Source organism: Nanorana parkeri, unplaced genomic scaffold, assembly GCF_000935625.1.
Source record: "Nanorana parkeri isolate BGI_ZX_2015 unplaced genomic scaffold, ASM93562v1 scaffold249, whole genome shotgun sequence".
Classification (NCBI taxonomy): Eukaryota; Metazoa; Chordata; class Amphibia; order Anura; family Dicroglossidae; genus Nanorana; species Nanorana parkeri.
The window spans coordinates 243895-269612 of NW_017306517.1; positions in this window are offsets into that span (position 1 = coordinate 243895).

Genomic DNA, 25718 nt, shown 5'->3' on the forward strand with positions numbered 1-25718 from the left:
TACCAATAATACAATAATATTGATTAATACCATAAAATAATGGGGGAACATTTTTTATATATGTTTATTTATATATACATCAGATTTGTGAATTGATGTTCGAGTATCTGTCAGTGCAAAGGTCACAATTTATTAGACAGCCCAAGACCTTTAAAAAAAAAAAACCACTGAGGAGTAAAGTCCCTGATACATAGTTGACTAGTTGCTATGGGCAACAAATGAAATAAATGTTCTCTATAACTAGCCAACCAGGACATATAATTGATTCTATATTATCCACAAAGGATTAACAGCACTCTCTCAAACCTGCAGCAGTGCCTGTACCTGCTCTCAGTAGTAGTCCATGTCCGCCCTCTCTGTGCATCAAGTAGCTTTGTTCTTCCTTCTGAGAGCCAAGCCTCGTTCTGAGGCTACTCTAGAGATCACATGACCTTCCTCCAGGAGGCAAGCCTCGTTCTGAGGCTACTCTAGAGATCACATGACCTTCCTCCAGGAGGCAAGCCTCACTCTGAAACTTTACCCACTGATATCTCATCGGAAAGGTTTACTCAGAGTAAAGCTTTCAGTGAGAAAATGCCTCTCTCGCGGACGTCAGGGAGCCGCTATCTATTAGAGGGAGACTCCCTGAACATCAGGGAGACTTGAGATCCCTGGGCAGTTACCTTGATGGAGAGAAACAATGGTCTCCTCCCCACATCCAGTCCAGCCTTTGGGGGAGGACTTTTTGGAATATGGAAGCTCCCTTTAAAATAAGGGTGCCCCCAGATATCCGCCCCTTCCCGCATAAATGAATAAATAGAAAACAAACGTAACTTCCTAACAAAGTCCTTGATTTAAAAAAAAAACCTGTCTAATTATGTAAATCCATCCTTAATCATGTCATCCAGCAATGCAAATCCACACGAATCATGATAAATGCCGTCCGCTGATCTGCCAAAGCAAAATGCACTGACCACTGAGATGATTCAATTCTCTCACTGTAAATGACATTTCCTCAGGTGCTAGCTGAAAGTAAGTATCCATATTTGGTCAATGATGTTAGCTAGCATCTCCCACTCCTTGGTTTACATTCAGCCGCGAACATCCTTGAAATACAGAACAACACACATAAAAGCCACTAGAGAACCCACTAAATTACCACATTCCCGATACTAACCATAAACACCTCAGAAACAGTGGGGGATATCACCATACATAAAAGAGATTTGACCTTTGACCTGGGACACAGAGGGGAGGGGAGGAAGGGGGTCAGGGGTGAATGGAGGGGGGTGTGGCACTTGCTCTATTGAAAGTAATAGATACTTGAGATTGTATATATAATTATAGAAATTGAAGTAGATGATCATGTGTGGGTGAAGTAAATACACAATTTGAATGCACACTTTGGGGCACAGGGGGGGGGGGCGGGGGGGGGATGAGGGCTATACAATTAGGAGGGAGTTCTGTTTTGTCTTGCTGTTTTAGATATTTGCCTTGATATGCTGTGAAATGTGGATGTTTGGATATCAGTGTGTATGGATGTAAGTGGGGACAGCCAAGCTGGACTAGACAGGACGTATGAAATGGTTAGTAGAGGATTACCAAGAAAGCCCATAATTAAAATGGGGAATTAGAATGTGAAATAGGAAACTCAAGTTGATAGAAGATAAGAAGACATGCTGTATAATATTCTTAACTATACTTATTTAAATGCATATGTCACGATGAAATGTCTAAACTGGATAAGCTGCCCTGGTTAAAATTTGGTTTTGTTGTTAAGTATTGATGTTAAATGTTATTATGTAAAAGCTTTAAATAAAGAATGTACAAAAAAATGGCCTTTTTAAAGGACTCTGGGTAAAAATGTTATTAACCCTTGCAGTGGAGCTACCCCCACACTGCAAGGGTTAAGTGCTTGTTTTTGTCTAGGTGTTAATAAAAATGTTATACTCACCAGACCATCAGAGCCAGCTCCCTGCTTTTGTTTTCACTGAAGCGTGTCTACTCCTCCACCGCACAGATGGAATGCTCCTGGCATCCTCATGTCTATTCACAGTCTATGTGTATAGAGCGTGATGACAGGATCCTAAGACCACTGCAGCTGAGGGGGAGAGATGCTTGAGACACCGGTCTAAGAACAAGCAGGCTCGGATGGTCTGGTGAGTATAACTTTTTTATTTACCACCTAGACACAATCAAGCATTTAACCCTTCCAGTGAGCGAGTAACCCTACTGGAAGAATTAATTCTTTTTTTCTTGAAGTTCTTCTTTATACCCAGAATTCACACCAGTATCAGCCCAAGAAGTCCAACACCTAAAACTAGCAACAATAGCTCAGAGATTTCTTTTTTAGAGCTACCACAAAACCTTACTAGTCCACACAATAGCAAGCCCCATCACTTACACAATAAAGCTATTTCCCCACCACCAACAGTTAAAATACAACAGAGAAAAAGAGGTAGAAGAGAAACATGTAGGACTAGAAAACCCATACAAAAAAGACTGAAAGCAAGAAAAGAATGAAGGGTGTGAAGGGTATCTTCATCCTCTCTACCCACCTCTTTACTTAAAACAAAGAGAGTGGCAGAAAAGGGTCTTTGTTTTTGTCCCACTTCCATAAAGATAAAGGAGGGGGTAGCATACTCCATGACAGAGACAAGTATCTCAGAGAGGATTATAGAATTCTAAATGATACCACATATTTTCATACTTTGCCTTCAAACCACATCAATGACCATAAAAACAAGTATGACTTGCTCATAAATCAAGCCTTGGAAGACTTCATCATTACAAAGTCAGAAAGAGATTTTCTTCCAATACCACATCTAGCAACATCCTTTTTTATCATCTTGCCAAAATTGACAAATCCCTCTCGCACGCTCCAGGAAGACTAATTGTATTAGGCATAAATTCTCTTACTGCCAACCTATCCCAATTTATTTACCACCATTTGCAAAGGTATGTGGTCAATTTACCATCCTATCTCAGAGACTCAACACACCCCCTCCAACTGCTATCACACTTACAGTGGCAAACCTCTTACTAGTGGATTACCCTAGATGTTATATCTTTATATACCAACATATTCCACCAATGCAGTTTAATAGCAGTCTCCAGCTATGTCTACACGCATCCTTTTAAGACCAAAGAACAAGCAGATTTTCTCCTAGAAAGCATACATTTCATCCTAACCAGCAATACTTTTAGCTTTAACAATAAACATTACATACACATGAATTGGATAGCCATCAGAATTAAGTTCACACTAAGCTATGCTAACCTTACAATGGGATACCTTGAAACTGTCCTTTTTGATCCAAAGACACCCTTCCTATACAATATAATTCTATATAAGAGATCTATAGATTATAATATAATCATCTGGGAGAACAAGCCATCTAAAATCTCCTCATTTGTAGATACCCTCAAATAAATTAAGTTTCACCTTCACCTTAAATCACCACCCTAAAACCATTCTTGGTTTTCTAGATCTCCAACTATATCAATAAGAACAAGATCAGTTTAAAAACTTTTTTTGAAAAAGTAGACGTTAATGGTTATATTCATTTTCACAGTAACCATCTGAAAAGTTGAAAAAAAACATCCCATATGACCAATTCCAACATATAAGGAAAAACTTCCTCACTCACAAAATTCACAAGCAGCAAAACTATCTAAGAAATCTAGAAACAGTACTGCAAACAGTTATTGAAAACTCAAAAAGGAGGGATCTCAGTATCAATAGAGACATACTCAAATTTCCAACATCAAAGACAGAAAGAGAACTCCAGAAAACAGATGCAACTTCATAAGTAGATACAACTTCAAAAAAATAAAAAAGATCTTGAAAGGACACTGGCATATCCTCTTTCAAGATCCATATTTAAAAACTTAAATATCCCAGTGTCATAGCACATTTGAAAACCAGACAAGCATAAGGTGCTAGTTAAAAATACTTTAAGAAAATTGTCAACAGGAACAAGCAAAAATCATAAACAGGAACAAGCCAAAGTCAGGAGCCCGAATGGGTAGTAGTATAAACCAGGTCAGGAACACCAAGATCAGCGTTGTCAGGAGCCGGAACCAGAGGAAAACATCAGCCAGGATCAGGTCATACAAGGAATCAGACTACACAGAGCAGTAGGAATGCACTAGCAGGTAAAATTACGCAAGGGCAAAGGCAGACTGGACTGAGCAGTTTAAATATGAGTGAGTGGGATGACATCATCACTCAGAGATAGGAAACTCCCACATGGCTCTCTCAGATAATGCTGTAATTATGCTGTAATAATGGCAATTGATGGCCTGTTTAGTAATAAAAGGGAGCCTGGGATTAGTGAGCAACGTTACACAGTCTGCTCAGACAAAGGAGAAATCACAGGTGGGTGGAATGGCAGCCAAGCCAAAATGCTGCAAACCAGTTAAGTCAGGGTGGAACCCTGACACCTAGATATCCAACTGCACTTTCAGAAGGGCAAAAAGCATAAAGAACATTCTTGCCCCCGTAGTCTTAAACCCATAAAACCACCCTGTAAACAAAAAGACTTATTAGGACACAAGATTACAGGAAGTTATAAATGGAAGCATCCTCTGTGCCTCACCTGTAACATCATTAGCAATGGCTGACAAGAAATCATGCCTACGAACACTGGTAAGTCATATACAATAAGTGGATATCTACTGGAGTGCCCCTGTGGTGTACAATATGTGGGGTGTACCACACAGAAGCTGAGAAACAGAATAGGCCAAGATAGATGAATAGATATCAATAAAAGTCTTCACTAAATATTGTGCATCTAAACCATGTTAATTTGCAATTTCTCATGACAAAGCAGATACTTTACTAATAGTCACACCAATAGAACAAATACAATTCTCAGAACAATACAATAGATATAGCAGATTAAAATCCAGAGAAGATTACTGGATTTTCACTCTAAAAATGCTTTCACACAGTCACACAAAAAACCAGAACAATAGCTTTTTACCACCACTCACAGATAGTTTCGATTACTTAAAGCATTCACTTTTAGTTGTTATCTGGGTTCTAAGTTATGTTTATTAACTGTAACATCCTCTTATGTGTTTAGTATGTTCTAATCCATTTATTAGCTTTAGCTACCACTTCTCCCTCATACAGATGATGGATCAGCTTCTGTATGTGCGCTCGCTTTCATGCATGTGCACTCTGTTTAGCAATGTCATAATCTGTAGTCACACAACTGTGCATCTAAGGGCATGCACTTTTCCGTTAACCTCAAACGTAGCACAGAGCATATGCTTAACAAAAATACAGGAAGCATTACCTAGGTCACGGACAAACTTTTCTTTTTCCACACTTCAAATGGTTTGCACAGAACAGAAGCTAGCTGCCAGAAGCTAGCTAGCTGTCCACCCCAGATTGTGCAGATTGTTTCCAATTCATCCATCTACTCACAACTTATAGCAGAAGGGAGTTTTACAAATAATTACAGCATTGAGCTCCAAGCTTATGATCTTTATAGTTGTTATGTTGATTCATGTATTCATATATTTATAAGTTTGTACATTGATTTATATCCAAAGATTTAAATGTTACATCCAAATGACATATCCAAATATTTGTTCAATTCAGGCAGTTTAAAAAATATATATTTGAGTTGGACATATGAAGTATATAGATTTTGCCATTGATTTTATTTCAGCTTTTTTAATACTGCTACTTTATATACATATGACATTTTGTATGACTTTTTTCACACTATTGTTTTAACTAGCGTGGTTACACACCTTCCTGAAGGAGTAGTCACTTCAGAACTACTAAATGCCTTAATGGTGTATTTTATCCACTTGTTCAACGCAATAAATGCATACATATAGTCAAGCAAAGTCTCCAACTCCTTCCTACACACCAAAATGTTTACCTCGCTTCCCCTTTAGGTATTTGCTTCTCCTGGGGTAGTCCTAAAAGATTCACTGATTTAGCTTGACAGTCTATGTCACTATGACTAAAGTCCCCTCCCCTGGTGCCAGGCCCCTTGGGGCCTTTAGAGGGCCTTCTCCTAGATTTACTTCTACCTCTTCGAACACACCTCTGATTAGCTAACACAGCAGTCCCCTGATGCAACCTCTACCCCTTAAATGTATAACATATGCAACAAGTAAAGAACAGGGGTTTAGAAGAGAGGTATATAGTCACTGCATGGATCCATTTTTATAAAAATATATAACGTTTATTGCACACTGAATAAATAGTATAAAATCATAGGTGTAACAATTCATAGGCACCATTCCTATTAGCAAAAACATATATGCCAGGCATTGTATCATATCCGCATAATTCAAGTTATTTGATACCACATTTATGTGCGAATGGAGAGTATTGTATCCAGACCAACGCATTTTCGCATAATGCTTCCTTAGGGGATCATGAATTTATCAGACTATAAAAGTTAAACATGAAATCAATTCTGGGCAATACAACATAACCATATGAAACTCATACATGATATGAAAAATATTGCAGTCAATCAAGCAGAGGAGAGGCCCCACCACCAGTATACACCCGGCACTTACCACCCTATTGTGGCAATTGAAGAGGGGCAGAAATTCCGAAACCAAGCATGCTTGGTTTAGGAATCTCTGCCCCTCTTCAATTGCCACAATAGGGTGGTAAGTGCCGGGTGTATACTGGTGGTGGGGCCTCTCCTCTGCTTGGTTTGTTAGTACCATGCAGCTTTCATTGGCTGTCCAGTCAAGCCACTTTGATTGGATAGACAGGATATGGGGAAGGTCCAGGGGGGTGTCAGCTTCCTCCATGGAGATTATTCCTCCGTTCCTCAAGTTATTTGGTATGTTTTAAATTACTTATATATACCAATTGTTTTTGTTGCTGATAGCTCTGAAAAAGGGGCTCATCCCTGCAATGCATTAGCTGCTCTCAGCCCTACATAACTCTGGTGGTCGCCACGGATATTTTGGTTTCTGATTTCTTGAATCCTGTGAGCTGCATTGGAGATAATACTGAATATCTACTTGGAACATGTACAGTAAGTAGATTGATGTATTGACATAATTATTTCCTTAATACATGTTATTATACCAGGTGCAGGTGTGGTCTCTGTGTGCTCTTTGCATTGTTATGAGACTCACAGAATTTCTGCCATGACTTCCAGAATCCCTGCTAGTACTTCCAATGAAACTCACAGAATCTCTGCCAGTACTTCCAATGGCACTTACAAAATCCCTGCCAGGAATTCTTGAGTTTCCAAAGGCATGTCCTCTGACCCGAAGGGTATTTAAGCTCCAGCCTATAGAGTGGCTGATGCTGTGTCTTCAAACCAGCTACCTGTCAGCAAGAGATATAATTTTGAAGCCTGTTACCTGTTGTTGCTGACTCAGATTGCCTGAATATTCTCTAATTTTGTGCTTTACTTTCTGCCTTCTAGTTGCTGACCTGGACTAGCCAACTTACTGTTTGCTGCAGCTTGCCAAGGTCCCTGCCTGAACCTGGCTGTACTCTTGTCTCTAGCCTAGTTTATTGCCTATTAGTTGTTGACGTTGACTGTCTGACTTCTATCTGCTTCCTGTCTGCCTGAACCCTTAATTGAACCCAACTATGATCTAGTCTCGTGTCTCTGCACAATAACCCTCCTGTACCTGCTGCCCCTTAATGAGGCAATCCCAGGGGGCATGACCTTGTGCCAGTTGCAGCAAAGATTTCTGGGAACCACTAGGTTTCCTGCCCATCCAGGACCTCTTGTGAAGACCAACATGCTTACATCCGGTTCCCTGGTAGAGCCTAAGCCACTTGCCAGAGAGTATGGTAACAAACAGAACGAAGCCAGCCTAGAACTGTCATTTAGTAACATTAGGTTTTGTTTTTTGCGGAGGATTAGCATACTGGTGGTCTTTAAACAAAAGCTTGTAAAGGCCAGAAAAAATAGCACGATTCATATATAGGTCAATGAGGTCTAGTGCAATGCTCAGGGTTCATGAATTTTTCACTTGGTTTCATGAACATTCAGTGAAGCAAACTTTGCTCAGTTCGTTCATCCCTAATTACTTCTGAGTGTCTGCATCAATCGTGGACCCAATGTAGTCAGCAATTATGTGGTTTAGTTGCTGCCTGTGAGTGCTGCTTGCACCTGGGCCTGGCCGTTGGGGTTTAAAAACTCTTAAATGCCGTACTGGGGCTGCTGCCACTAACGCTGCTGCTCCTTTCTGGGAACAGGGCATTGTAGACATGTTGGTCATCAAAGTGGATTCTGCCACCATCAGGGAATGCAGACGTTCCTAAACAGCACCTCCTCAAAGGGACACATTTTGGGCTCCCTCTGGGAAGGTGTCAGGGGATCAACCACTCTACCCTTGTATCATGAATCTAATGGGGTGACCAACCAATAGTGGTCCCACACTTTAAAGGCCCCAATCCTGGGGTCCTTGTGTAACATAAAAGACCCATTCACCACATATTGTCTGCAACAGAGGATCCCAAGTCCTCAGTGTTGCTTAGGACAACATTGTTATCACCTCACCCACAAATAACACCCAAGGATGCAATGTCCCCTTTAAATTATGCTGCATTTTCTCCTTCTCAAATTCCTCCCCTGCCTCTTGCTGCATCTGCCTCACAGAGATAGAGGCAGTTGACAAAGGACCCTGCTCACCCAAAGACAGCAGCAAGTCATCCTCTTCCTCTTGCTGCTGTGTCTTCAACGCCTCGTCTCTCAGGCCTAAGACTGTATGCTGCAGGAGGACCATGAGAGGGATTATATCACTAATTCCTGCTTTGTCATGACTCCCTATTTTGGTTGCCTCTTTAAAAGGCGCTAAAATGCTACACACATTCTACATGAGCCATTGATGAGGTGAAAAGAGCCCCAGTTACACAAAGCCTGTCCATGTACCATAATTGCACAAATACTCATTGGTGGCACACCGCTGGTGTGTCACAGGTGAGGCAGTTGGCCGGCAGCTTGTGTTGGTGCTGCATTTCTTCCAGGTGGACACTGGGGGGGTATGAAAAGCTAAAGTGGCCACAACCCCTGATGAAGGACCTCCTGGAAGCCAGGACACCTAATGATGAACTGCTCACTGGCTAGGTTAAGGACATGTGCCAGGCAAGGTCACAAATCACCTGGCTGAAGATGGCATGTGGTCAGACACCTCTCATTCTTGGCTTGTAGGCATCCAGCAACTCTGGACCAGTGTGGCTCCTGTCCCCCCAGGCTTACCAGCTGCAACACAGCATGGCAGCATTAGCGTGGAATGTTGCATATGCTCTTGGGTGCTTGTGGAGGAGGAAATACAGGTGGCTGCACTGTCTCCATCAGGCAAGACATTTGGGGGTACCACGTGTGCCTGTCCTTCATCCTTGACCCAGTTTACCATGAAGGATGTGTAGCATACATGCTGACTGGATTACATGTCTATGGTTATGCATCCTTTGCTGCTAACTGCGTGGTCCAGAGACACATAATAATTACATTTCACAGTGAAGGGCAGGGATGAATTTCTGGGCAAAATACGGGGGGTTGGGTACCTGCTACTGTGGTGTACAACAGGACATACATTTGTGGAAGGGGAAATACTCCACAAGCTGAAATGGGAGCAGCTAAAAAAACAGTAACTTTTACAATCTGACATTAGGATGCTGACTATGAGGGTGATTTTGGGACATCTTTTTTCATACATTTCAGCAGTGGTAGAAGATACAAGAAGGAGAAGGATGCTGCCAAAGAGGGCAGGATGGGTGTAGGGGAATTCTGCAGAGGTTAAAGCTTTCAGTTTATTTCCTCAGCTTGTTCCTTTTTTCCCTGCTTAATGTGGTATAGCATAAGCTTCTAAAACTCCTGGTCAAACTTCTCTACTTTTTGGTAAAGGCCACAATTGTTGTAGTGGATGCAGCAGGAGAATACTTCTAGAAGGGCAGGGAGATGTGGAAAGTGAGGAATAAGCAGGAGTGCAGGTCTATATCTGTGACTTATTGTATTGAGGTTCTGCTCCCTCTGAGCACTGTGGTGCATGTGGTACCCAAAAGGCTGATCAGTAGGGGGGACTACTTGTACATAATTATATACAGTATATATTTTTTTCCCCCTGCGATCACTGACCCTAGGCTCGAAATCTGAATTGTATACATTCACTGCACACCCTGAATGCTCTGCTCTTATAAATCATTACTTAATATCCATTTGTATTTTTCTGTATGGTTGTTTATGTGGGATTGTTTATATGTATTCTCTGTTGAACTGCCAAGTTTCTTCCTAAAGATCTCAGATAGACAAATTTTGACCTGTGCTATTTGACTTAGGCCTGGTTCACACCTAGGCATTTTTGAGCAGTTGGAAAAGCACTTTTAAACGCCAAACACAAGAAATCCCATGATTTTCAATGGCTCCTGTTCACACCTGAGCAGCAAAACACCAGCAGGAAAATGTGAAAACGCCCAAAATGAGCTTCTATGGGCAGTTAACAGTGCATTTCTGCCGCATAGACCTCAATGGAGATGCCTGAAAATGCGCGGCAGAAGCATGTTGCACAGTTTTCGTGCGCATTTTTGTACGCCTGTTCGTTCAATTCCCGCAATGTTTGTTAAACATGCCTCTTCGTGTACAAATGCACATAAAGATGTGCATAAACGTGCAAATAACCGCATGCTGAACACGCGCCTACAAACGCACAAAATCAATGCCGCCTAGGTGTGAACCCAGCCTTATATAGGCATGGTACTCTCTCCTACTGTTTCTTCTTTTCTGCATTTTGCTATAGAGTATAAAAGGTTTAAACTGATATTAACAGAGGTGTAGTAAATTATCTAAACCCAAAAACAAAAATATATACGGTATATATTGTCCTTAAATGAGGTGTATGCATTGGTTTTATTTTTACCTATATATCCTGCCAGTAACACACTTCCTGGCCTTAGGCTTCTTGCTCTCAATTTGGACTAGAGAACATTTACCCCTCTCCTCATCTCTGTAACATGAGGAAGGTGTTTTAAGGTGTAAAGAGTAGAAGTAGAAGAGTAGTAGAAGTAGAAGATTAGGGATTATAACACTGCTTGAGATTTCAGTGCAGTAACGGTTGAGTGCACAGGAAGTTATGATCTCACTGAATTTTCAGCAGTATCAACAGGTATTTTTCTGTACTTTCACATTTTTAAAAATGCTGCATGTAGTGAGGTGATGTAACAGTCACTTTTAAATGACATGCCTTAACACTCCAGATTAAGTTTGCAGTTGTGGAAAACAACCCTACCCTACCTTATCACATGCCATCTTTAGATTAGGTGAGCACTGCATCAATATGCCTCTGAATCCCAATAAAAATCCTTAGCAATACCACATATCAAGCAACTCGGGTAGCCAGCTCCACGAGGTGAATTCCAGAGCTAAAATTAAAACACTGAATATGTAGACTGTAACCTCTGTGTACCTTAGACTGAAACATTTGTATGTTTGAATGAAGCATTCCTTTTTTTTGTAGGCATTCATGTGGATATTTATTTGCTATTTTGCTATTGCTCAAACAGTGTTCTTTGTATTACTGAATAGTGCTATATCAATAATTATCTTGTGCATTCTAAATACTTTTTAATTGAAGCCGTTGAGAATTTTGCTGATATCAGTATTGATAATGGTTGTGCAGATTTAACTCATTGTTCATTTCATAAGCTAGTATACTGTACATATGTAACAATATGTATACACACTGCAGAATTTAGAAGGAATGCAATCTGTCTCTTGCAATAGGTACTATTATAAGTCTTTTGTGCACTGGACATAAGCAAATTGTATTCTAAACTACACTATCCTAGGAATTGTCAGTTACCAAATTTGTAAGTGTATGCTTGCCCAAACAACACACATAAATAATTAAAAATTATCTATATATTATGTAAAAAATGAGATGGTAAAGCCATATGAACCTAAATAAATGACTCATCTATAAAAGGTTTGCCCATTATCAAACTCACACTGAGAACATATTTAGTGTGGCAGATGGCCTTATTATGAACAAGAACCCTGCTTAGTAGAAAATTGTTTAGATTCTCATGTTTTTTAGAACACATAGGAAATACTGAATAATAAATCTATACCAAATTTTGTAATCAAGTAAGATATGTTATTATAGAAACTCATTTTGAAAGTATTTTCTTGTTTTATTTAAGACATGTTAACAAAGGAACCATTTATTGTTGGCCAACAGTGAAAAAAGGAGTAAGAAGTAAAGAATGCTTTGGTATTTTTTCATGGCAAAACTGACCTCTAAACATAGTCCTTTTAACAGTTTTATTAGTTTCTAAATTTAATAAAGCTACTTATTAGGTATGCACAGATACCAATTCAGACACCAGTGCCGATACTTGGCATTTTGACGAGAACTGCCAGGGTCGCAATGGCTGCAGCTGCGACTGGGCCCTGGCGCTCCACAACTGTCCTGAAATCATTAGTCTGTAGTGTTTTAGAAAAACTGTCACATGACACTAAACAAATATGTATCAGTAATTGGTATCTATGAGTACTTGGACAGGTATCGGTACTTGTACTAGGTCTGGAAAAAATGGTATCGATGCATCCCTAATATATATGTATACCGTATAAAGAAAATCATACATTAAAACAGGGATGCACAAATCCCAGGAGCCTCATAGCCAATGCTCCTTAAAAATGACAACTTCCTCCTAACTTTTGAATTTTCTCTAGTCTAATCTTGGAGCTGGAAAAGTATCAGTACTTGTACCAAGTACGGCACCTTGATATCTGTGCATCCCTACTACTTATACATTTGCAAACTAGCTATTTTCTTTTAACCTGGAACTGCCATTCTTCGTTTGTGTCCACCCTCATGTTTAACTGCCCTGTCTTATTGAGGAGGAAGAGGAGGAAGAGGACTAACTGGTTTTACATTTTCCACACAGTTATTACTAAACCAGCAATGTTTTCTAAGGTGCTATCACCAGCAACTAAGGGGTGTATACTTGCATATTTGTCGCATTATAAAGCACATATAAAGCAAAAAAAATGTCCTGACCCATTAAATATATAAACCATTTAAACAAATAAAAACTACTTACAAACATAGGTCGATAAACGCCTGTAATATTTTCATATAGTGAGGTAAGGCAGATCAAACCCAGCTTTTAAAAATGAATCCTACAACATTCCCTATTATGTGCACAGTTCAATGATTACCAACTATTAACTTGTACATAATAGGTGACTAAATTCATAATAGCAACATTTTCTTATCTAAATGTTTTTAAATCATAAAAGGAAAATACAACATCTTATGAATAACTTTAAAATGTATACAACGGGCACATCCCACTAATATTTTCCTATAGTGAAGAATAACGGTGAACATAAATATGCACATACATTTACAGCAAATTTAAAGCAAATACAAAGTAGTGGGTATAAACATGTTGATCTATCTAGACCAGCCTTTCTCAACCAGGGTGTCTCCTAGCTCGCTCAGGGGTGCCTCCAAATGTTTGCACAGATGCACTGGGACTTAACACTCTGATGTGAAGGGAGAGTGAGGATTCAGATGTAAAAGAGGTAACTGAGGACTAATCAAAAATATGTGTCAACACAAAAAAAGATTAAAATAAGACTCGAACCTAAGAGAATAGAAGAATAAATGTACCACTATATGTTCTACTAAATAGAGTATGACATTATATGAATAGATAGTATAAAAAAAATATGTGGTCATGGTTTATGTTAAAACAACAACCACTCAGAAAGAAATATAGATACTGTGTAATATGAATCATGATAATAGCAAATGGAAATTATGACTGGCCTATAACCTGTCCTAAAAGGGGATATCATTCAAAAATCCATATTTACAGGACTGTCACCATTTCTAAATCCTTATAAGGGCCAGATGGTGTTAAACTGTTCAGCCCTTAAATCCAATATGTATACTTTTCACAAAATGTCTTAAATCCCATACCTAGATCACCAATGTGATTGATGGCATCTATAACAAACACTCTCAGGCCCTACAAGTTGGCATTGTGGTGTTATAGGAAATGCCTGGGTACTTAATGGTTGACAACTTAATTGACAATGTTCCATTTGTATTTGGCAAAACCGATGCAAAGCTTCCAGGAAGTTCTCTCTTCATAGAACTGCTTACAAGGAAAACTAAACCGTATGATGAACTGTACCCTACAATTGATACATTGTTCACAAAAAAATGCCATGTTTCTGAAATGTATTTGGGGTTGCATTATCTTACCAATTTATCTGTATGTAACTAATTTCCACTAATTTAAATTATTGTCTGACTATTATCTCTGCTACTTGATCTCTTTTGGACATAATACTTAAAAATTATCCTCAGGTTTTCCTGATATCCATATTAATCAGTAAAAGTCATAAAATAATACATGTTTATTTAATATTACTTAAAAAAGATATATAGAGTTACAAAAAGCCTTCTTGTGTATGTACAGAAGAGAAACCTCCCTTGATCCATTAATTCCTTTCAGGACAATTGCTGAAATAAGCTTTCAAAGTCATTTGTCGTATGTTACATCTGTCATGTCAGTGATTCACATTTACACAAGCTCTAAAAAGGTGGACTACCGCCTGCTTCCTATAACTCCCACAGCAGGAGTGACAGGAAGCAAACGGCAGTCCATCTATTCAGAGAATGCAGTTGCCCCTGCTGTGGGTATATGCGCCTCTATGGTCCCCACCAAGAGGTGCCTTGTTGCTTTTATCTCGTCAAAGCCTATATCTCTGTGCTTGATCATACCTTTCTCCTGAAGAAGCATTATGTGAAACACATCAAGAACTTGACCATTATGGATTATCTACTTGTGAATATTGGAGCTTGTGTAATTATGTATCACTGAAGTGACGGATGTAACATACAAGTGACTTTGAAAGCTCATTTTAGCAATTGTCCTGAAACGACTTGCTGAACGTGTATCTACGTGTACTATGGGTACTGGAAAAGGCCCAAAATATTTTTTAAAGTGACACTCAGGGCCGGCCTTTGGGTGTTCGCGCTGTGTGGCTGCACATGGCGCCCTGGCAACAAGGGCACCAGGCGGCCGACACAGCTTGTCCTCGGGGTGGCTTCTCTCCTCCTCACCGCTGGCCATCCGACCTGACAGCCATCCCTACTCAGCCCCCCACTTCAGCGATGTCCTCAGTTCCGAGGAGAAACTGTCTGCTGAAGCCTGCGGGGGGGAGGACAGGAGTAAGGGCTGTCATGTCGGATGGCCAGCGGTGAGGAGGAGAGAAGCCGCAGCTTTCAGGGCGGCCAAGCGGGGGAAGAGAGAGGAGCCCCTGTCATCCTATCAGTTTTAGGATGACAGCAGCTGTGTGCATGGCCGAGTGGAGGATCGGTAAATATCTATGACATTTACTGTTCTTCTGTGTGTGCAGAACAAACACTGGAGTGATCTTCTGATCACTCCAATGTTTGTAAATAACTGGGGACACATAGTACTATATGTTCCCAGTTATGAATAAACAGGATGTGATTTACATCCCTTCCTGCTCATTCATGAATTTCTCAATGGGGAGTAGCACTCACTACAGAGGCTCCTCCCCATTCCGAAACTGGTGATAGTACATATTTTACTATCATCAGTTTTAGAATGAATGGGAAGCCTCTGTGCTTCCCATTCATTGAGTGCTCAGGCTGCAGAAAAATAATTGAGGTATCTGTGTCCTCAATTTCTTTTCTATTTGAAAAAGGAAATGCCAGGGGTCTGTTTAGACCCCCAATATTTTTCCCTGAAGCCCCCCAGCAGTAAAAAAATTAAAATAAAATAAAATAAAAAATTATTTAAAAAAGTGAAAACTACCCACCCACACATACACGTATTATTAGACATGTGCAAAGACTAAATATTCATTTCAGATGAAATGAACGAAAACTAAAAACATTTTCATTAATTTCATCAAACAAAAATTTTTTTTTGCTATTTTGGATTCAGCCACTGGCGTGTTCTGGAGGCAGGGTGCATGACGTCATATAACACTGCACGTGTTGGGCGCCACCATCTTGGTGCATATCTAGGTATACACCAAGATGGCGGCACCTATATCGGCGTGTGATGTCATTTGACATCATGCTCCCCGCCTCCAAGATGTTGGAACACATTTGCAGAACGCGCTGGTGGCCAACATGGCCGCCGCACATTCTCAAATAAATTTTTATGTGCCCGAATACATTTTTCGTATATTCGGACATATAGTAATTCATTCATTTAACATGTAGTCTGGGTTTTGTGTTCTGTTTTTTATTTTTACTTTCGTAGATGCACGTAGATGCATGAAATCCTGACACTTTATTTTTATAGATTCTATTTTAGTTTGACATTTATTGTTTGCCTAATGTTGTTTTATTTAATAAGAATATTGATATTGTGCATACACGTTTACATAGTTACATAGTGTTTGAGGTTGAATAAACACATTAGTCCATCAAGTCCAACCTATTAGGATCTCATTCTAGGAGTACCTGTACCCCTGTATATTACCTGTACCCCTGTATATTACGGTCCCTTAAGAAATCGTCCAAAAGTTTCTTGAACAATTCCACATTATTTGCTGAAATCACCGCCTGTGGCAGTGAGTTCCAGACCCTAACTGATCTTACTGTGAAGAACCCCCTTCGCCCCTTGTGCTGGAATTTTTTTTCCACCAATTTTAGGTGATGGCCTCTAGTTTTTGTAACGGAGTTAATTTTAAACAGTTTATCGCTAATGTTGCTACCACCATTGAACATTTTGTACATGGAAATCATATCCCCCCTTAATCTCCTCACCTCTAATGTGAACATGTTTAAATTTAGTAGCCTTGTCTCGTAGCTCTGGTCCTCCATACCCCTAATTAGTTTGGTTGCCCTCCGCTGGACTTTTTCCAACTCAAGGACATCTTTTCTTAGTACTGGTGACCAGAACTGGACCGCGTACTCCAGATGAGGTCGAACCAATGATCTATAAAGTGGCAAAATTATAGACTTGTCCCTGCAATACATCCCCTTTTTAATACAGGACAAGACCCTGCTAGCTTTGTTTACAGCAGCCTGGCACTGCAAACTACCTTTCAGTTTGTGGTCTACAATGACCCCCAAATCCTTCTCCATTTCTGACTTCCCCAGCGGCATACCCATAATTGTATAACCCATTTGTTTATTTTTAATTCCAAAGTGCATTACTTTGCATTTATCGACATTAAACCTCATCTGCCACATTAATGCCCACTCCCCTATTTTATCCAGGTCCTCCTGTAATGTTATAGTGTCTAAGTCCGTGTCTATTACCCTCCCTATTTTGGTGTCATCCGCAAACACGGAAATATCGCTGTTAACACCCTCCCCGATGTCATTAATAAATAAGTTGAACAATATGGGACCCAGCACAGAACCCTGAGGCACACCGCTCATTACACTAGCCCAGTCTGAAAAGGTGCCATTTACAGATACCCTCTGGACACGTTCCCGTAGCCAGTTCTCTATCCACGTACACACCACCTCATCTATGCCCATAGCCCTCAGCTTGTGTAGCAAGCGTTTGTGTGGTACCGTATCAAAAGCCTTTGAGAAATCCAGATATACCACATCCACCGGCTTACCTCCGTCCATATCTCTACTTACCCCCTCATAAAAAGTTAGCAAGTTAGTTAGGCAGGAACGGTCTTTCCTGAACCCATGCTGATTGTCATTAACTATCCCGTTTTCCTGAACAAATTCTACCAGATAATCCTTTATTATGCCCTCTAGCATTTTACAAACTACCGATGTTAGACTGACCGGCCTATAGTTCCCAGGTTGGCACCTTGCCCCCTTTTTGAATATTGGGACTACCGTAGCCCTCCGCCAATCACTGGGGATCCTACCAGTCATTAAGGAGTCCTTAAAAATGAGGATTAATGGTCTAGTTATAACCTGGCTTAATTCCTTAAGTACCTTGGGGTGCAGGTTATCCGGACCCACTGCTTTGTTTGCATTGAGCATTTTAAGTCTTTGTTGTATCCCGGTTTCTGTCAACTACTGGGGTATATTTTGAGTTAAACTGGGAGTTTTATCATGTGTGTCAAACCCGTTTCCCTCCCGAGTGTAGAAAGAGGAGAAAAAAGCGTTCAGCGCCTCGGCCCTCTCCTTGTCGTTTGTGACTAGCTTCCCGCTTCCCCCGTTTAATACCTTTGAATAAAGGTTTTATTTTTATCATACTTTTTAATGTGTTTCTTTGGGGCTTAACAAAATGGGAGTCTTTAAATGGTGCGTATATTGGGGAAAATGAGTGTGGCCACTGAGGGGTATAGTTACTGAGGGGTGTGGTCACTGAGGGGCGCTGTAGAGCTTTCTCGCACAGGGCGCCTAAAGGCCTAAGGCTGGCCCTGGTGACACTAAACTAAGGAGTTAAAACTTAAAAATGCATTCAAGTACCCTAGTAACAAAAATGTAGCATATTTGCATATCATTTGGCTGTAGATCGTCAAATCATCTCTGAATTTGTGCTGACACTGTCCTTCCTTCTGGAGGGCTGCTACTTTTGTCCTCATGGTCCCTCTACGTGTTGTAAAGTAGCCACCACTCCAGACTCGCTCTCATGATAGACTACAATCTCAATACAAATTGAGATTTGTATGTGAGATTGTAGTCCATCACGGGAGTGAGCTTGGTGTGGTAGCTACTTTACAACACACACAGAGACCATGGCGAACAAAAGTAGTCACCCTCCAATTCAGAGATGGTTTGAGGATCTACAGATGAGTGATGCACAGATAAGCTACATTTTGGTATAAGAGTTAAGGTGCTGCCGATATCTCTGGAATTTGTGTTTGTGGTATTGACATTTTAACAAACTTAATACAGTGTGGTACTGATAAGATGATCACAAACCATGCTATGGAAATCTTTTCCCACTGTTTGGCAAATGTTACAAATTTCAGGGATTAAGCTTTATTTTATTCTGAAGTATATACCTTTCAATAGACATTACATCTATTATGTCTGCTCCTTCCACCGTTCAATTCCGTCCGTTACTGCTACATAAAACATCTGTTGTTGTCCACAAAAAATACCTATTCAATTGCTGCTGCTATCCACCCTAAATGTCGAGGGCATGTGGCCTGGTATGGTGCGGGGTGCGGGGGGGGGGGGGGGGGGGAAGGTAGAGAGACGAATGCTCTTTCCCCATTTCCTGCTCTGTCAGGCTGCTGCTCAGATCATGGGTCTGGTATAGGATTTCAGGGGGGACCCCACGCACGTATGAATTGGGAAGGGGACTCCAAGCTTTTTTTTATTTTAACGTTTACCAACACAAGTAAATTGCGAATGGCATTAAGGAAAAAAATTAGAATGCATAAGAAATGTGGTTATTGGAACATTTGTATACATTCAGATTTGTTATTTCTGTCATTCGGAAATTTGGATGCATCCGAATGTCCAAATTTCTGAAAATCCGTACGAATTTCAATTCAGAACGACAGTAATTGCACATGTCTAGTAAATAAAATATTTTTTTATATTTGTTCTGAAAGTAAAGCTAAGGCCTTGTTCACACCAAGCGAGTTCCAGGATCAGAGCAGAGCAGTTACAGACCGGAGCAAAACTGCGTCCAATGTATTTCAATGGTATTTTTAGCTCCAGTTCACATCACAGCGTTCAGTTCCAGACCAGGTAAAAAAACTGCAGCAGGCCCTATTTTACCTGCTCTGGAACGCATGCAAATGCACCAAAAACGCATGCAAACACCTGGAACGCACTGAAAGCCCATTTTAAACACACAAAAAAAGTTTTACCAAAAACGTCCCGGAACGCATCAAAAACGTGGCAAAAACGTGGCAATAACGTGACACAACCCACTGCACTGCGTGTGCAGAAACTCATGCAGATCTGCTCTGCATTTGGTGTGAACAAGGCCTAAATGTCTCCTACTTCAGGAGACTCTTCACTTAGAAAAGTGAATGATCACTTTAGTTAGTTAATATAGCGTAGCCGTAGTCGGTGAGGAGGAGGCTGGCCTCTAAGTGCTCAGGGCATGGAGACTTCCATGACATGTACCATACAGAAGTGTATCTATCTATACCATTACATATATCTGCAATAGCTGCACAAATATTTTGTAGCTGTAATATATTGAGTAAAAAACAGCTAATCCTGTTTGAAATTCAGCGAACCTGAAGATAATGTTGAATGCCATTGAATTCTATGGGGGGTATATTCTGTTTTAAAATGTGGGCTTTTTTTAGGGCTAATAGTCATAATATTGTCAAGAATGGTATGGGAAGCACTGACATGAGGGACGTGCACCAATGCAAAAATACAGTGTAGCAGGAAGAGGGTTCTTATATACAGTATGAGGCTTTGAGGGCGACACTGAAGATACACAATCCTTTAAGTTACATGCTTGTGAGATTCTTTACTGCTATACATGGTATTGTGACATAGTGCATTTTTTTTAAGAGTAGCCTTTAGTGACAGCATATTCTGACAGAGCATATTTTTCTGTGTATTTAATTAGTCTTCCTTTACAATTAGTATTCAAGAAAAAAAAAAAGGAAAGAGGGGCTACTACACTCCAAACATCCTACTATACCCAGTCAATCAAAAATTCAGGACCGTCTTCATATGTCTAGAAGACACAAAAAACCTAAGAATTATAGATGAACTTTTAATAAATCCAGAGAAGGAAAGCTTGACGTTTACAATCATATCAAAATAAACTCTATTATTCACAAAGCAAAAATGGTAAAGCTTATCATAAAAACCATCTAAGAACATTCCACTGTCTACTTGTAGGGTGGGGAACAGTGGTGTTAAAATAGCCATAGCAGCCCATGTGGCTGCTATGGGAACTGGGGTAGAAGGGGCCCCCTTGGGGGGACTGATTAAGAAAATTAAACTGTAAAGGCTGAAGTCAAACCTTAGGACTGTCTAGTCACAGATTACCCCTCTGTGCAGTAAGAATCGTTTGCTTATCTATCTGAGCAGTGTAGATTTATTGCTCTCTAAACGTTTAGTATGGACTGAAATTAACAGGGTTAATTGCTGATGCAAATTACATAATAAGAGGGCACTTAGTAGGTGGGAGACTAGTTACATAACACATATTATTAACCATGTTTTTTGTCCCAGGAAAAAGTAAAAACACCTCATCCAACAATAAATACAGCTATTATAGCCCTCTAAATATGGAGATACCGAGGACAAAAAGCAGCATCTGCTCAAAATATTCCTTTAATTTATTATTCTTTGTCAGTGTTCAAATAAATATATACCAAAATCCATCACCCCTATTATCACCCATGAACAATCATTCAAATCCATTAATAATTTAACCCACAGTTTAAAATCAATAAATACATCTGACACTGGTACCCCAATTCTTTGTACATATACATAGAAAATATATCCATTCTGGTGTCCTATATAATTTATCAGAGTTTTTATTTAAGGCCGTTAGTCCACACAGTACTTATTTCATATGCAAATATATCCAAAAACTTGACTTTATGCTTAATAGTCGCAACACATGATTAAGCATATACAAAAAATAGACCATGATTGTAGCAGCCAAATAAATCATCCTGGAGAAACTTCTTTCATGAATTCAACAGTCCTTCACATGATTGATGTCATGGACAAATATGACTCAGTTCATCCAATAATTATACTCCAAGGCATGATTTTCTCTATATCTCTATCATAGCAACAGGGCACTTGATTAAGCATATCAAATCCAGCTCGCACAATTGCACATGGTTGAGCACATCAATTTGAATTGTGTTTGCAACAGACACGTGTGTTGAGGCAATTCCAAAATGTAGATCTCACTCCTCTAGAAAACAGATAGTCACTTATGACATTGCTGTAATATACACCTATAATCAGTGTTTGTATAGAGGGAAATCATGTTCACAAAGCATCTGAGTGTCCATATTGTGGCAGTGCGTGGCAATGCTACTATATAGTGTGGCAAAATGGTCACCCAGGACTCCCAGCAACAGGGCATAAGCGGTTCCAGGAAAGTACTTTTACCAAGAAAGAGCTGGCTTTTCAACTCTTTCTGGGTTTTCTGGATTATAGTTGGGATCCTGGAGCTGGGAGATTTCTAAGAGAACTGGGAGGGAAGAAATCTCCATTCCTGGGTCCGGACCAGGAGTCAGGAGGACTCCATCCTGGAACCAGCCTGTGTGGCAAGTCTGCTGGATACAGTGTGTGTGGCATGTCAGCTGGATACAGCCCATGTGGGAGAGGTTTTTAGTGATAACCTGAAGTGAGTGAGACTTGGAAAAACATTATTTTGCTGTACTTTATGTTTGAAGACCTCTGCGAGGGAAACACCCGTGTGGACTTTTATGCTTGAATTAATAAAAGTGGGCAAAGAAGCCGTTAAAAAGACAGGGTAAATGAGTGGTCCTTAATGTGCTACCATTGGAAGCTAAATCTCACAATATGCATATACAAAAATGATCCGGCTCATAGAAAAGGCTGAAGGAGAGATGCCTCATCCATCAATAGTTACATGTTCATGATCGTATATTTAAACTTCTCATGCACCCCTACTCAGCCCACTGGCTGGTAGGTATTCTGATCCACTCACTAAGCTTGTGCTTACCACGAATCTCAGGTTCCTTTAGCACTCTGCAATTACTATAGTTTCTCATAAAGCCAAGTGCCCAAAAGAGCCACAGGACAACCGGTATTTTATGGTACCATGTCAGAGTCACCACCTTTATATAATTTTTTGGGGACAGATAGAGCTTTCTTTTGGTGTCATTTAAAGGAGAACTATGGGGTTAAGGCTTTTCCCCATAGTTCTCCTTAGGGTAATGGGAGGACACAAACTAGCGTCCTCCCGTCACCCTAGGCTCAGCTCGCGGTATACTGAGACGCTGCAGTATACCGCAAGCTGCTGCTTGCGGTATACTGAGACGCCGCAACTGAAGCTGATCCCGACAGTTATGTCTGGATCTGCCCAGCTGCGTGATTGACAGCTGGCTCTGCCTATCTAGAGGCAGAGCCAGCTGTACCCACCCCCTCCCCCGTCCCTTCCGCCAGTCAGCGCAGGCGGATCGGAGCGGGGAGGGGGGAATCCAGCCCCTCCCCTGTCACGGCAGGTAGCCGTGAAAGGATCGAGAGGTGAGCGAACGCCAATATGTGTTCGCTCACCTCCCGATCTACTGAGCTGACCTGTGACAGTCTCATTGTCACAGGTCAGCTAGAACTATGAGGTGAGTGAAAAGCACTCACCTCAAAGTTCTCCTTTAATCACCACTGGGGTTTTTATTTTTTACTATATTATGAAAAAGGTTCAGAAAATGTTTTAAAAAAAACCTGTTTTCCCTACAGTATGTTATAAAACATTTCTAAGTACCCAATTTTATGGTAAAATATAAAAGACAGGGTCATGTCAGGTAAATAGACACCAGACATATCAAGCTTTAAAATTGCAAGCGCCCACGAAATCTCAAAAAACATCTATACATAAAATTGGCCATAGGCGATGTTTTAAAAGCTTTTACTGCTCATCAGTTTAGTGTTATCAGTGATTGAAGGCCCTAGAATTATTGCTCACACTCTGCCATCCATGGTGATATGTAACGTGTGGCATAATCGTTGTTTTCACACATAGGCACACCAGTGCATGCATGGGTGAAGGACTTCAATTTTTCTTTGTGTTTTTTATTTTTTTTATATACATGACTTTAATTTTTTTCCCCAATTTTTTTTACACCTAACTTTATTGCTTAACACATATACAATGACAGGTCCTCTTTATGGAGACGTCAGGGATCTCTTAATACCCCTGTCACTTAGGGACCCCTAAAGAAGCTGATAAAGCAGAGATCTGCTTTACCAGCTTCTTCTCTGGCTATAGCAGCCAGAGAAATGACAGCTAAAGACAGAAGTGATGTAATACACATCACTTTCACCTTTAGAGAGAGAGGAGGAGAAATCAACAAGTGGGAGAATACTGAATACTCCTCTGTTATCACTGTAAACAGCCACTGTGTCGGTCTTGGGCCCAAAGGGTTGACGAGTAAGAGTGTGCAAAAGCACTAATCATTTTATCAAAAAATTGCATTATGGTTATTAGTATTAGTGCTACTATAACTTTTACCCCTAGCACTGCTCCCTAGTAGTGTACTGACTATACTGACAGTTGTCCTGCTCCTTGTCCTTGATATACTGTATACTTCATGTTAAGATCAATGGCACATGACTGCCACATAGATAGCCGGGGCCCCAAAGTTTTGCTATGGGGCCCCATGATTTGTAGTTATGCCCCTAGTGGGTAATATATATGTAAATCTATACATTATGCAGCTGTTTTTAAGACTCCCTCACATCTTTCCTTAGACTGTCAATACTATAGTCATGGTTCAAAAAATATTGTTAGCTAGTCAACAGAGTCAATTAAAGTATTCTTTGCCACCATAAAACCTTAAACCTCAGTCATAGCTAAATACATTAGTTGAACTTACATTTGCTGTTTTGATTCCAATAGAGTTTCTTCACAGCTAGGCACACTTATTGTATATATCAATATATTCCTGAAAAGGCTGTATAATATCAAGGAAAATTGTGCATTAAATATTCAGTGAGCAACAAGGACACAATTCTGCTCATCTATTTTGCCAGCTCCAATACGACAGCCACTCACCCTTTTTTTTCTAATAAGGGAGTTTGCCAGCAATATAGTTCATAGTTGTCTGCATCATTTTAGGTCAGATGTATGGAATTGTATTGAGGTTCATAGGGAGTATCCTATTAAAAGCAGAGTTCCATATTATACCAGTCATCACAGATCATTACATCAAATGCCCAAAACAAATGGCAGTCTATGGAGGGTACTTATCCCATCCACAGTGGAGGGTGTCCCAGCTAAGCTGTCAAGCAGTTTTGCCACATCCAAGTGGCTACATCAAGAGGCCAGGAGATAAAAAGATAACAAGCCACACATCTTTAACAACCCTACACGTGCCATGTATAAATACTTCATTAGGGTTGAGGTCTGCGTTCGCCACCAAATTGTACAGTACCATACTGTGCGAGTGCCAGTGCATGTGCCTGGGCACCGTTTGGCACATAGAATTGCGCACAGTAGTGTGCCTCTGCAGGAGTGTACGTGCGGACGTGTGCATGTGCTCATTTTGAACTATGGTGCCAAACAGGCTATTTAGGGTGGAGACATCCTAGCCTCCATGCTGACTAATCTTCAGCTGGTTCTTGCTATTAAGTTCTGTCCTGTTACCAACCCAGCTTGTCTTGACCTTCCAATTGCTGTTCTGAATTCCTCAACCTCAGCTTGTTTTGGACTTCACTTTCGTCTGCTGTCTAGTACCTTGCTGCCTGCAAGATATTGACCTGGCCTGTCCCTGACTATGTCTTGTCTGCTGTTTTGGTACCATGCTGCCTGATCTTTTCTGACTCGGCTAGACCAGACCTCGCTACCAAAGACCTGCATTCTTCACATGCTTCCTGCTTCGAAAACAGCTGCACTACTGACCCCAGTATTTCCGGTGCCTCAGCGCTATCCTCCGACAACCGTGCCACTCCTTTTCCCTGGGCACCTGGTCAACTCTCCACTGGGTTCATGATCTTCTCGTCTCCCAAATATTTTGCAAGCAATAGTTCAGCAATAATAAGGCTATATATGATAATCCACTCTGGTCTTTGCACCCTAGCAGCCACCTATGCCTGCAATCACTGATTGTCTAGTAGAGGTTAATAGTCAGGATGGGGTGAAAGTAATTGAAGTACAGGTG